Below are 15,687 nucleotides of genomic sequence, written 5' to 3'. Positions count from 1 at the left end.
AGGAGTGTGGGGATTTTTACACCTGCCAGGGATGGAGCATCAGCTGGTTCTTCTCTTAAGTAATCCACCACTCCATTCACAAAAAGAGAGAACAGCGTTGGAGCCATGACACATCCCTGGCGTACACCCCTCTTCACGGGGATCTTCTCAGTTAATTCCCCTTGGGTACCCCACCTGATCCTGGCATAGTTCCCCTCATGGAGATGCACAATTAAACTCAAGAGGGGACCAGGAAACCCCATATTCTCCAAAACCTCCCACAGCCTCTCACGAGGGACCAGGTCGAAGGCCATCCTAAGATCTATGAAAGCCAGGTATAAGCTACCTTTGTTGATAGTAACCGACTTCCAATAGATCGCGGAAAAGCGAAAGACCTGGTCCATCGTGCCCACCTTTTGTCGGAACCCTGCTTGGAGATGAGACAACACATGCATCTCTTCCATCCAGGTGCCAACCCTAGATATAATTACCCTGCCAACCACCTTCTGTAGCACATCAATCAAACTGATTGGTCTATAGTTGGCAGGGTCGTCTCTGGCACCCTTCTTAAAGACCGTGATTACCTCCGCTCCCTTCCACGAAACTGGGACAGGGTATCCATGGGAGATGAGGTTCATTATTTTTGCAATGAGTTTGGCCCATAACTCTGGGGCCTCCATAAGGAGATCTCCAGGTATCCCATCTGGGCCTGCTGCTTTCTTTGGGGTAAGATGACTAATAGCTAGCATCACCTCAGATGGCAAAAAGGGTTCCCTGACCGGGAGTATGGGATGGACGCTGGGTGCATAAACAGAAGGGGCAAGAGGCATTTCTGACCCACCATAAATTGAGGAAAAATGGGATTGCCATTGCTGACCTGTTATGTGGCTATCTAAAGGGCGAGAACTAGTCAACCTGGCTTTGTTAATCAGATCCCAAAACAGCGAAGAATTCTTTCCTTTGGAAGCTGTCTTGAGGTCTTGCCAGCGTTGTTCTTCCCATTCACGTTTTGCTTGCTCCAAGGCCCTTGCGTATTCTTTCCTGGCTACACTAACCCGGAATTGGTTCTTTTGACGCAAGGCAATTCTAATCTCGTTTCTTGTAGCTTTACAATGGGCCGTGTACCAGGGATTGTTTGTTATAGCTGTATTGTTAACCCTACCACCACTCTTGTCCTTATTGTTTCCTTTTAAAAGGAAAAATTCCCCAACTTTCTCCGTTAAGCTATTGTACGCCTGTACAAAAAACGTACCCTGTACAGATGCTAGATCCTGATCAAACACCACCATTTCTGTACTCAGGTCTTCGACAATCGCCCTGATCTTTGTCAAATTATGAGCCTGCGGTTGGACCTTCTCCCACTTCAGTCTGCGATTTCCCTGAAAAGGTATCACCTCCTTAGTAGATCTCGGGTGCGATATCCTCCCTGCGTTATTCCGCTGCCCCCATCTTATCGACATGCATAAGGGATTGTGGTCACTATCCTGTGAAGGAGTCACCACCATATCTACTAAATCGCACCATAGTGTCACGTCTAATAAGATGTAATCGATTCTTGACGGGCTGCTTAACCTATTAAAGGTCATCGCCCCATCAGGGTCAGAAGGAGTCCTACCATTGAGAGCTCTAAGGTTATGTTCCACAGTAAGGGAGTTAATCTGTATAACCTTGGATGACCATTTCTTAATTGGGGCCAAAGACAAGGTCGGAATACCCCATCTAGAGTCCACCTCCTCTAGACCCAAGGGGTCGTCGCCTTCTAATGGTTCGAAAGTACAATTAAAATCCCCTCCCACTATAATTTTGGAGGAGGGGGGGCAAATAGCCAATGCCTGGTCTAAAATAGATATGGTACTTGAGTTTAAGTCCCCTGTGATACCTCTTGCGTAAACGTTAAATAGATCTATCCTACTGTTTCCCCCCTCAAATGAGATATGTTGGATGTCACAACATTCAGAGTCATAAGAGGTTACTTTCCAGTTCAGGGCAATCTTAATCCATACATGCAGACCCCCAGCTGGTCTACCCCTACCCTTACTCAGGGCTGGTATGGAAAAAGTAGTATATCCCGATTTATATAATGGGGAAATACTCCAAGTTTCTTGAAATAAACATACATCGAATTGATCGATGAAGACATTCCATTCAGGTGAGACCAACTTTCTTTGCAGACCCGCCACATTCCAAGAAACTAGGTGTAAGACTTTATTATCTATCAAGTGCAGATCTGGGGGGGTCGCTGCAGGCCTATCCAAATCCAACCTGGTTTGGGTACCTATAGGTTCTAGTTGGACTGGGTGGTCTATCGTCCTGGGGATTGCAACACTGTTGTCCAAGGGAGTAGAGAGGGGGGTGGATACAATCCCGCCACTAACAGATCCGATTATAGTTGGTAGTCCTGTAATTACAGGAACAGCTCCATTGGCTTCCAAACTCCTCTCACGAGCGGTGTACTTGGGGCTAAATGAACCTAGTGGCCCCCCTCGGCCCTGATGAGGCTTTAACCTTCAATCACAATCAGCCAAGCTAGAGAGGGCTTCGAACCGATTCATTAACACTAAAGGAGTAGAAGGCTTCACGTTGGCACCTCCTCTAATAAGGTTCCTAGTAGATCTAGGAGGAATATAGTTCCACCTTAAAAGATCAGCAGCATAGGAGGTGTGTGAGGGGCCTGACAAATGGTTCGGCCTAAATATACCTGGTGGGATAGGCAGCAGAGAGGCTTGCTTGGATATATCGGAAAGGGGGAACACCGATGATCTAGGGTAAAAGTAGGTTAGCGCACGTGGAATAATGCCATTAGTACCTATTTCAGGAGGCCACTCCAGAATATACTTAACTACACGTGGGTCTCTAAAATTTACTGAAAGAGGCGTGGGTGGTGCACTGCATAAGCTAGGTGAAAGGTATTTTCGTTCAATAAGGTCTGGGTGCGCAATCAGGGTGGTGTTATCCGTCCTAACACCATAAATGAACAGCTGAGTAGTGTCTTGCAGAGATCTGCAAGTACATCCCCTGGGTAGGCACTCCAATGGGTAATCAAACTAAGTTGATTCATGCAAAAGTGAATCCTTTTAAGATGCGTGTTTTTAAATGCTTTTATTCAGCAAATTAGTTCAATTCGATATTGTTTGGCATATCAAATGTTCATTTGTAATCCATACTAGCAGATCTATGAATCTTGATCTCCTATGCATTTCGGGCTGGGACGCCCTTGGTCACGGAGCACTGTTGAGGAAGGGAGGGAGGGATGAGTTAGTGAGGGTATACCGCCTGAATTTACACGTGCTTAATGTGACTAAGTGCAACAATAACTAAAACGGGTGTGTTTGCTAACGTTTTAGTGACTGAGTGAAGGTACTGGGTAGTGCAATGGAAATTACTGCGTGTGTCGGTTGAATGCGCGCTGCGCAATGACATGCTGGGTTCTGTAGCGCTGTGGGCGAAGAACACTTACTTCGTAGATACCGGTGGCAAAGCGTGCCGTCCATCGCTTAGTCGATGGGTCTGCGTGTGGTGCGGGCGGGTGCTCGTTATGTTTAAACACTCGGTGATGTGACGTGAAGAAACGTAAACATAAACAAAGGACTACTCGGAAGTATGCACGGTGGCGGCCATCTTAGAATGTGGGGAGATAGAGTACAGGTAATGCAAACTGGGGAGAATGCAGAGAGACAATGTCAAAAAACAGAAGTAGTATTACATGAATAAACAGTAACATAATAAGCAATGCATCATATTAGTATTACAGGTAACAACTATACTCAATACGGTCATTAAGACCATGCGGCTTCAGAGTCTGTAACAGATAAATCCATTCAAGTTCTCTTTTTAACAAGAGTTTATGATTGTCAATCCCTTCTCGTTTGGTGGGGGTTTCAAGTACTATGAATTTTAATTGGGCGATGGAATGCCGAGCCTCAGCAAAATGCATGGCGATGTTGGATTTCTCAACTTTCAGCCTGATGTTAGATTTATGCTCGTTGAGGCGAGTTTTAATTTTCCGTTCGGTTTTACCGATGTACAGCTTTCCACAGGGACATTTCAAAGCATATATCAAATTCATCGAGTCACAGGTGGCATCAACTTGAAGTTTAATGTTGTGACCTTTCATTGGGTGCTGAATACTGTTGCCTTTGATGACACTATTGCAGTGATTGCAATTGAAGCAAGGTATGGTGCCACGGTGTTGTGTGTGGGTTTCAGTGGGTTTAGACAAAATTTCCTTGAAATTTCTGCTTCTTGTGTGTGCAAAAATTGGTGGTTTCTCAAAAATGCCCTTGAAGTCGGGTTCACTTTGTAAGATGGGCCAGTGCTTCCGTATAATCTTCTTGTATTTAGGGCTGGCTGTGGAGTATTTGGATACTATCACCATACGTTGTTCTTGCACTCTATTGCTTTTTAAAAGGCTATCTTCTCTGGTGATGAGAGCAACTCTAGATTGTGCTTCATTCAGAGTATGTTCAGGATATCCTCTAGCACGGAATCGTTCACGCATCTCATTAATGCGCATGATGTATGTCTGTTCGTCTGAAACGATGCGTTTAACACGCAACATTTGCGAATATGGCAGGTGTTGCTTCAGGGACCCTTGGTGGAAGCTGGAAAAATGTAAGGTATTGTTTCTGTCTGTGTTTTTTCTGTGTAAGTCGGTAATGAATCCCTCTGGTGTGATCTTGATATTGACGTCAAGGAAGGAGATATCTGTGTCACTTATGTGCCATGTTAGTTTTATTCTTGGATCTTTGCTGTTGATTTCTGTTAACAGATCCTGAAGAGACTCTTTGGTGTTGGACCACATGAAAAACAGGTCATCTATATATCTGACGTACATTTTGGCATGATCTTTGAACTTAGAGTTGGTATATATGTACTGTTTTTCAAAGTTCTCCATGTACACATTTGCATACGTTGGGGCAGCACAATTTCCCATCGCCATTCCGGATAGCTGTAAAAACCATTGATTGTCTAGCTTGAAGTAACTGTGATAGAGAATAAATATCATCAGTTCCATGAGGAAGGCCTGCATGTATGTCTTTATCTCACTGTTAAGCAAAATTTGTTCGATGGCTTCAATGCCTCCAAGGTGAGGTATAGATGTATAGAGAGAACTCACGTCTGCAGTGCATAAGATCAGTGGTGGCATATTGTTGACTTGGATGGATGATAGTTTCACAAGGAAGTCTGTAGTGTCTTTGATATAACTAGCTGTGTTAACAATAAGAGGTTGGAGGTACTTGTCGAGAAATTTGCCTGTATTCTCATGTATGGATCCTTTTGTTGACACTATTGGTCTACAGGGTGGGTCTGTAAGATTCTTGTGTATTTTGGGACACATGTGGATCGTTGGACTTCTTGGATGTTCTGTTATCAAGTAATTTTTAGTACGGTCTTCAATTGTACCAGCTTCATGGGCTCGATTAATGATTTCTTTAAGTAGATTCTGGAACTCAATGGTGGGATTATTGTCCAGTGCCTGATAGGTCTCCGTGTCTTGTATATGTTCCCATAGTTTTTGTGTGTACATACTTGAGTTCATAATTACTAATGCACCTCCCTTGTCAGCTTTGGTACATTTTATTTTGGGGTTGTTAGCCAGTGCTTTAAGTGTGTCACGATCCTTGTTGGTAAGGTTGAATGCTCTCCTTGGTGCTTTGTAATTGATCATCTGTAGATCGTTGCGTACTAGTGTTTCAAATAAATCAATACATTTATGACTACATGGAGCCTGGTAGGTGCTGGGGGGTCTTAAGCCTTTAAGCTCATCCTCTCTTGTGCTAGTTGTGGTGTTTGTTACTGGTAAGACATTGTCAAAGAAATGTCTAAGTCTTAATTTCCTTGTGAACTTAAAGGTACTGACCTCTAGTTCAAGCAAATTAGTCACAGTGGTTGGAATGAACGAGGTACCTCGTTCAAGCAGGTTCATTTCATGGCTCGAGATTTGTATGTCAGAGATGTTAATCACTAGACTGTCTTTTTTGGTTTCAAGTCCTTTTTGGCTACCATGCTTCGGGTGTTGGGTGGGCTTTTTTCTTTGTCTTTTGGCCTGGCTGCGCCTGAGTCTTCGAGTTCGGTGGTGTCCACCTCTAAAAAATGACTCATCGATGTTTGCTCATGACTAGTGGTTGAGGTGCTAGCTCTTTCAGAACTTGGTGCTGGTCTTGGGCCAGTGGTGGATTTTCTTGAAGTGCGGCTAGTGGTATCGGAGTCAGAGGATGATGTGTCAGTTTGAGCATTAAAGGGTTTGTTGCGTCGCCTTTGGGCGTACACGTCGGCCCAGGAGTAAACCTCATCAAGCTTGTAATCAAGCGTGTCCCGTCGGAACTTTCTAATTTTGCGTTCATTGATGTCTTTTTGGTGTTTGTCCAGAATACCTTTGATGTCTTCTAAGGTAGACGATAGTTCCTCGGATGTGAGAAGATTTTTCATTTCATTGTCAATTTCTTTCATCTCTATTTCCAACTCTTTTAGAATGCCGGCTAGTTTCTCCACTATCAAGAGTATTAAGTCCAGGCTGCACTTATTCAATATTCCATTCCATTTTTCTAGGCGGTATACCCTCACTAACTCATCCCTCCCTCCCTTCCTCAACAGTGCTCCGTGACCAAGGGCGTCCCAGCCCGAAATGCATAGGAGATCAAGATTCATAGATCTGCTAGTATGGATTACAAATGAACATTTGATATGCCAAACAATATCGAATTGAACTAATTTGCTGAATAAAAGCATTTAAAAACACGCATTTTAAAAGGATTCACTTTTGCATGAATCAACTTAGTTTGATTACCCATTGGAGTGCCTACCCAGGGGATGTACTTGCAGATCTCTGCAAGACACTACTCAGCTGTTCATTGATGGTGTTAGGACGGATAACACCACCCTGATTGCGCACCCAGACCTTATTGAACGAAAATACCTTTCACCTAGCTTATGCAGTGCACCACCCACGCCTCTTTCTGTATTCTACGTTTGTCCGCCCCGAGGTGGTTTAGCACGCACTTCAAGCACAATGCAATTCGAGGAAATTAGTAAAAGCACCGAAGCGAGAGCCCATACATTAGCATATGATGAAACTGAGAGACAACGAATATATTCACTGATTGAGGAAGACATCACCCCTGCTCCTACCAGTCGTAACAAGGAGCAATGCATTAAACAGTTGTTATACCTATCCAAGCGTCATATCAACCAAAAGCTGCACGCGAGCACATTACTGAGATACCACCGGGCACTCAGAATCCCACGTGGATTGCGCATAGCATTGAAGCCTTCCCTTTGCAAAAATTCGAAACCTTTCCTAGAAAAATGGAATGGAATATTGAATAAGTGCAGCCTGGACTTAATACTCTTGATAGTGGAGGAACTAGCCGGCATTCTAAAAGAGTTGGAAATAGAGATGAAAGAAATTGACAATGAAATGAAAAATCTTCTCACATCCGAGGAACTATCGTCTACCTTAGAAGACATCAAAGGTATTCTGGACAAACACCAAAAAGACATCAATGAACGCAAAATTAGAAAGTTCCGACGGGACACGCTTGATTACAAGCTTGATGAGGTTTACTCCTGGGCCGACGTGTACGCCCAAAGGCGACGCAACAAACCCTTTAATGCTCAAACTGACACATCATCCTCTGACTCCGATACCACTAGCCGCACTTCAAGAAAATCCACCACTGGCCCAAGACCAGCACCAAGTTCTGAAAGAGCTAGCACCTCAACCACTAGTCATGAGCAAACATCTATGAGTCATTTTTTAGAGGTGGACACCACCGAACTCGAAGACTCAGGCGCAGCCAGGCCAAAAGACAAAGAAAAAAGCCCACCCAACACCCGAAGCATGGTAGCCAAAAAGGACTTGAAACCAAAAAAGACAGTCTAGTGATTAACATCTCTGACATACAAATCTCGAGCCATGAAATGAACCTGCTTGAACGAGGTACCTCGTTCATTCCAACCACTGTGACTAATTTGCTTGAACTAGAGGTCAGTACCTTTAAGTTCACAAGGAAATTAAGACTTAGACATTTCTTTGACAATGTCTTACCAGTAACAAACACCACAACTAGCACAAGAGAGGATGAGCTTAAAGGCTTAAGACCCCCCAGCACCTACCAGGCTCCATGTAGTCATAAATGTATTGATTTATTTGAAACACTAGTACGCAACGATCTACAGACGATCAATTACAAAGCACCAAGGAGAGCATTCAACCTTACCAACAAGGATCGTGACACACTTAAAGCACTGGCTAACAACCCCAAAATAAAATGTACCAAAGCTGACAAGGGAGGTGCATTAGTAATTATGAACTCAAGTATGTACACACAAAAACTATGGGAACATATACAAGACACGGAGACCTATCAGGCACTGGACAATAATCCCACCATTGAGTTCCAGAATCTACTTAAAGAAATCATTAATCGAGCCCATGAAGCTGGTACAATTGAAGACCGTACTAAAAATTACTTGATAACAGAACATCCAAGAAGTCCAACGATCCACATGTGTCCCAAAATACACAAGAATCTTACAGACCCACCCTGTAGACCAATAGTGTCAACAAAAGGATCCATACATGAGAATACAGGCAAATTTCTCGACAAGTACCTCCAACCTCTTATTGTTAACACAGCTAGTTATATCAAAGACACTACAGACTTCCTTGTGAAACTATCATCCATCCAAGTCAACAATATGCCACCACTGATCTTATGCACTGCAGACGTGAGTTCTCTCTATACATCTATACCTCACCTTGGAGGCATTGAAGCCATCGAACAAATTTTGCTTAACAGTGAGATAAAGACATACATGCAGGCCTTCCTCATGGAACTGATGATATTTATTCTCTATCACCGTTACTTCAAGCTAGACAATCAATGGTTTTTACAGCTATCCGGAATGGCGATGGGAAATTGTGCTGCCCCAACGTATGCAAATGTGTACATGGAGAACTTTGAAAAACAGTACATATATACCAACTCTAAGTTCAAAGATCATGCCAAAATGTACGTCAGATATATAGATGACCTGTTTTTCATGTGGTCCAACACCAAAGAGTCTCTTCAGGATCTGTTAACAGAAATCAACAGCAAAGATCCAAGAATAAAACTAACATGGCACATAAGTGACACAGATATCTCCTTCCTTGACGTCAATATCAAGATCACACCAGAGGGATTCATTACCGACTTACACAGAAAAAACACAGACAGAAACAATACCTTACATTTTTCCAGCTTCCACCAAGGGTCCCTGAAGCAACACCTGCCATATTCGCAAATGTTGCGTGTTAAACGCATCGTTTCAGACGAACAGACATACATCATGCGCATTAATGAGATGCGTGAACGATTCCGTGCTAGAGGATATCCTGAACATACTCTGAATGAAGCACAATCTAGAGTTGCTCTCATCACCAGAGAAGATAGCCTTTTAAAAAGCAATAGAGTGCAAGAACAACGTATGGTGATAGTATCCAAATACTCCACAGCCAGCCCTAAATACAAGAAGATTATACGGAAGCACTGGCCCATCTTACAAAGTGAACCCGACTTCAAGGGCATTTTTGAGAAACCACCAATTTTTGCACACACAAGAAGCAGAAATTTCAAGGAAATTTTGTCTAAACCCACTGAAACCCACACACAACACCGTGGCACCATACCTTGCTTCAATTGCAATCACTGCAATAGTGTCATCAAAGGCAACAGTATTCAGCACCCAATGAAAGGTCACAACATTAAACTTCAAGTTGATGCCACCTGTGACTCGATGAATTTGATATATGCTTTGAAATGTCCCTGTGGAAAGCTGTACATCGGTAAAACCGAACGGAAAATTAAAACTCGCCTCAACGAGCATAAATCTAGCATCAGGCTGAAAGTTGAGAAATCCAACATCGCCATGCATTTTGCTGAGGCTCGGCATTCCATCGCCCAATTAAAATTCATAGTACTTGAAACCCCCACCAAACGAGAAGGGATTGACAATCATAAACTCTTGTTAAAAAGAGAACTTGAATGGATTTATCTGTTACAGACTCTGAAGCCGCATGGTCTTAATGACCGTATTGAGTATATTTGTTACCTGTAATACTAATATGATGCATTGCTTATTATGTTACTGTTTATTCATGTAATACTACTTCTGTTTTTTGACATTGTCTCTCTGCATTCTCCCCAGTTTGCATTACCTGTACTCTATCTCCCCACATTCTAAGATGGCCGCCACCGTGCATACTTCCGAGTAGTCCTTTGTTTATGTTTACGTTTCTTCACGTCACATCACCGAGTGTTTAAACATAACGAGCACCCGCCCGCACCACACGCAGACCCATCGACTAAGCGATGGACGGCACGCTTTGCCACCGGTATCTACGAAGTAAGTGTTCTTCGCCCACAGCGCTACAGAACCCAGCATGTCATTGCGCAGCGCGCATTCAACCGACACACGCAGTAATTTCCATTGCACTACCCAGTACCTTCACTCAGTCACTAAAACGTTAGCAAACACACCCGTTTTAGTTATTGTTGCACTTAGTCACATTAAGCACGTGTAAATTCAGGCGGTATACCCTCACTAACTCATCCCTCCCTCCCTTCCTCAACAGTGCTCCGTGACCAAGGGCGTCCCAGCCCGAAATGCATAGGAGATCAAGATTCATAGATCTGCTAGTATGGATTACAAATGAACATTTGATATGCCAAACAATATCGAATTGAACTAATTTGCTGAATAAAAGCATTTAAAAACACGCATCTTAAAAGGATTCACTTTTGCATGAATCAACTTAGTTTGATTACCCATTGGAGTGCCTACCCAGGGGATGTACTTGCAGATCTCTGCAAGACACTACTCAGCTCTCTAAAATTTACTACCACGATGTCTCCCACGATGTTTTTCGACGTACCACCCAACCATGGGAGACGTCTCACATGTAAAATCTCACCATTGATGTTCTCCTCAATAGGTCTATAACTACTGAGCCAGAACATGGTTTTGTTTTTTAACTCGGTAAACCCTTCTCTTTTGTTAACCGATAAAGGTGGGACCCCCGTCAAAACAACCACCAAGGGTACAGCTTCGGGGGGCAGATCAACTTGTGGCATGTACTTTGATACAGGCTGTCCATTACTGGAACTTTCCCTATTTTCCCGCAAAGTGGTTGGGGCAAGGTTAATCCCCCCTCCCTCTGCGTCGTCCCGTATATGCACACTCTGAGAACCCCCAGTCGACGACGGCACAGACACACACTGAGACGCCGCTAGCTGATTAGATGGCTCACCTGTAGCCTGTGGAAAAGTAGAAAGGTGAGGATGGCAGATAGGTACCACCGCTGTAAAGTCAGTACCACTACCAACACCCGCCTTCCCCTGTCCTGTTATTAGGTCAGTTTTCTTACTTATTATAACTTCTAGGTCCACGAGTTTTTTCTCTACTCTTAATAAGCCTTCAATTAGTGGAGAAATGAGGGACTTAATCACCTGGCCCAAAACCTCCTGGCAAGCAACCGAAAGGGAAAGTGATGGCAAAGGGACGACAGGAATAAAGCCTGATGTTGTGGGGGGCAATTCAGGTTCAGGAGCAACAGATGTCGTTGGAGGAGGAGGGTTAGGAGTAATAGTTGGTTCAACTCCTGACCCTTTAGATAAATTTAAACCTTTCAGTGCGTGTTTCCCAAACTCAGAATGATTATACTTAGGTTTGGCTATGACTCCCCCTTTCTTACATCTTCTCTTAATCGGGGGGGGCCCATAAATCTTAACTGCTTTAAGCGGCTTAATGAACTTCTTAACCTGTTTACCAAGTACTGGCACACTTTTAGTTATGTCTATAGGAGGACCAGGATGAGCACTAGCATGGTTCTCTTGAATGGCCTGCTCTATAGGTGAAGAAGCTGGAATAAGAGCAGGTTCCCTTAGCAAGCGAGAATCACACGGTGGTGCAGAAGGATCAACTATGGCACCACCGCTATCGGTAATCCGGGGAGCAACCTGCAAATTCAAGTTATCAGAAGACCTAAGCTTCAAGCTTTCTATTGAGCGGCGACGCTCAGACCTCCGTTTGTCCATGTAATTATCCGTTACCTCCACTCTTAGCGCCTTTTTAAAGTAGGTGTCCAGTGGGCCAGCTGTCATAACTCTCGTCTTCTCCTCTACAGTGTTAATAGGGATGTTAGACATATTGGTTATTAAACATTAGGCGCACGCGTGTACAAGCGCTACAAGAACCAGCAGGTCAATAGCCGAGCCCAGCCCGGCCTCACTCGGCCTCTGAGGGCCTAAGAGGGCCCACCCTTTGCCCAGGCTTAGCCCCGGGCTACGCCCCGCGCGCGTCCCGCTTGCGCGTGGATGGGGGTTACAACTTTATGGGTGGAGGATGTTGAGGGGGAGGGGCCGGGAAGAGGAGACAGCTGCTGAGGCCGCCAAGCAGCCTGGTCCTCGCAGTCCCGGACTAGAAAGTACGAAGATAAAAATCACCCCCACTCAGCACAGCGTCCACAATGTCCACGGTAAGATATTCAGGATAGCCTCCAGTGATCAGCAGCAAGAGCCCAGGTGTGGTGAAGACAAAGGCGAGCCTACGAGCGGCTCCCGCGAAGCGGGGGCCGCGAGGCGTTATGTGCCTGCGGGGGGAGAGGCCGGGAAGAGGAGACAGCTGCTGAGGCCGCCAAGCAGCCTGGTCCTCGCAGTCCCGGACTAGAAAGTACGAAGATAAAAATCACCCCCACTCAGCACAGCGTCCACAATGTCCACGGTAAGATATTCAGGATAGCCTCCAGTGATCAGCAGCAAGAGCCCAGGTGTGGTGAAGACAAAGGCGAGCCTACGAGCGGCTCCCGCGAAGCGGGGGCCGCGAGGCGTTATGTTCCTGCTAAATGCTTTCTGTGAATACCGAAAGTCTTAAAGTTAGGATACTTCTCAGTTTAGGAGTAGTAAAGTTAGGACTCCTAACTTTACTACTCCTAAACTGAGAAAAATCCTAACTTTAAGACTTTCGGTATTCACAGAAGGCATTTAGAAGTCCTAAAGTTAGGAGTCCTCATTTTACTACTCCTAAACTGAGAAAAATCCTAACTTTAAGACTTTAGGTATTCACAGAAGGCATTTAGGAGCCCTAAAGTTAGGACTCCTAACTTTACTACTCCTAAACTGAGAAAAATCCTAACTTTAAGACTTTCGGTATTCACAGAAGGCATTTAGGGGTCCTAAAGTTAGGACTCCTAACTTCTGTGAATACCGAAATGAGTAAGTGCCTTCTGTGAATACCAAAATGAGTAAGTGCCTTCTGTGAATACCAAAATGGTAGTAAGTTTAGGATTTTGTCTTAAGTTAGTTCTGTGAATCGGGCCCTGAGTCTTTTCTCTCCTCCTGCTGTTCTCTCCTCACAGTCTGAGTCAATTCAATTCATAAAGCTTTATTCGGTACATATAAAATGACCATAAAAGCACAGCAAAAAAGAATAAAACATACATTTGGGTGTCAGGTACAACAAGTTTGCAGACAGAACCTAAAAATTACAAATATAATAGGTTAAAAACACATACTTTTCCTAGCCTTAATAGATTGGGTTAAAAACATAGCAGTAAAAAAACAGATATCGACATGTTGTAGGTTAAAAATTAAGCTCATAGCCTGATTAACTGTACGTACACCATATTTAAGAAACATAGGTTTTAAATAGGCAATACGGAAATTCATATACAGTTTACAAATTAAGAGAAAGTGCTTAGTGCTCTGTTTGGAGACGCCATCGTACATGCAGGGCCCCTGCGGATGTTTCTTTAGTATTGGCAGTGCCACTAAGTGATGAGCTATACCAAACCTCAGTCTGGTCAGCACAAACTTATGGGATGGCCTTGTCACCCATACTAGATAAATGGGTGAACCTTCAACAATGTTGTAATTATTATAAAACATAACAGTAGATAGAGAACCATTAGCAATAGCCCGTTTCCTTGCAGCAAATGCCAAGAAATTTATTTTCAGCTCTTGTTTCGGTATTAAAGATGCTGCATTCGGGTCCACCAGGATGTTTAAATTAAAAATCTCTGAAAAACATCTGACAACATAATTTAACCAGGGTATATTTAGGAATTTATCCAACGAGAGACAATCCTCAATGACCAATCTATTAAAAGATTTTTCTTCCTGGAGCCAGATAGAACGCAGGATCATGAGTGGCCTCAAAGATAGTTGATCAGTAAGAAAATTAATGTCCAGCTCTCAATGGGTAAGCTCAGTACAAGCAGTAGATGGTAGTGACAGGAGTTTTTAAAAAAAAGCATTTTCCTCCAACTGCAAAGTATGGGCATGAAAGTGTCCCCAAACACCCGCCCCATACAGAGCAATACTAACACACCTAGCTTGATAGATCTTAAGCATGTCCCTGGTACGTCGGTCCCCAATCTTCGCAGCAAATCTGAAGACACCATGGGCATTTTTTGCCATTTTAATACGAATATTTTTAAATTCATTGAGCCACTTTCTATCATTAGAGAAGGTTATACCAAGATAGCAAAAAGTATCCACTTGATGCACCTTGTCTTTATCTATAAAAAAAGAATTTAAAACTTTGCTTTTCTATTTGCTTTTAGCCCCACATGTCATGATGTACGTTTTCCTCTTATTGATAGTCAACTTCCTATCCTTAATAAAGGTAGAAAATCTATCAATCAAGCGCTGTAATCCTAACGGAGTTCTGGAAAACAAGACAGCGTCATCAGCATATAATAACACTGGCACAGGGGAACCTTTGATCTGTGGGACATCTGCTTTAATTGTTTTTAAAATTGCGTCGATTCCGTTAATAAATAAGATAAAAAGGAGGGGGGCCAGTACGCAGCCCTGTCTAATACCTGTTTTTACACTAAATTTTGGGGTGCATTCTCCTTTAGTCCCAAAACGCACACAGGTTTTTAAATTCCCATACACTCTAGCGAGAAAATAAATTATACCTTCTGGAGCACCTAACTGTAACAAGGTTGACCATAAAATCAAATGGTCAACCATGTCAAAGGCACTACTAAGGTCTGCAAAACAGAGGTAAAGTGAGCCTGGTTTAGCTTCAGTGTATTTCCCGATCAATAAATCAAGTTTTAAGCACTGATTGAGTGTGCCCCTGCCCTTTCTAAATCCATACTGGCTGTCAGCTAGGATACCCTCTTGCTCGGCCCATTCCTCTAACCTCGCTAACATGATTCTGCTCATAATTTTGACAGAAGAATCAAGAAGAGAGATGGGTCGATAATTTTTAACATCAGACCTGCTGCCTTTTTTATGTATTGGTATAATAATAGATTCTCCCCATGTTTCGGGGGTCTCAGTACATATAGCAGCATTAAACACTGTGGCTAGCAGAGGGCTCCACAACTCGGGGGCTGTGTCTGAGTCGTTTCTCTCCCCTTGCTGTGTTCTCCTCAGGGTATGAGTCTCTTCTCTCCTTCTGCTGTGCTCTCCTCACAGTCTGAACCTCTTCTCTCCCCTGCTGTGCTCTCCTCACTGTCTGAGTCTCTTCTCTCCTCCTGCTGTGCTCTCCTCAGGGTCGGAGCCTGTTCTCTCCCCCTGCTGTGCTCTCCTCACTGGCTGAGTCTTTTATCTCCATTGCTGTGCTCTCCTCACAGTCTGAGTCTCTTCTCTCCCCTGCTGTGCTCTCCTCATAGTCTGAATCTTTTCTCTCCCTCTGCTGTGCTCTCCTCGC

The sequence above is a fragment of the Triturus cristatus genome, chromosome 6 (genome assembly GCF_964204655.1).
Source record: "Triturus cristatus chromosome 6, aTriCri1.1, whole genome shotgun sequence".
NCBI classification, from domain to species: Eukaryota; Metazoa; Chordata; class Amphibia; order Caudata; family Salamandridae; genus Triturus; species Triturus cristatus.
Note: the sequence above shows the minus strand (reverse complement) of the source record.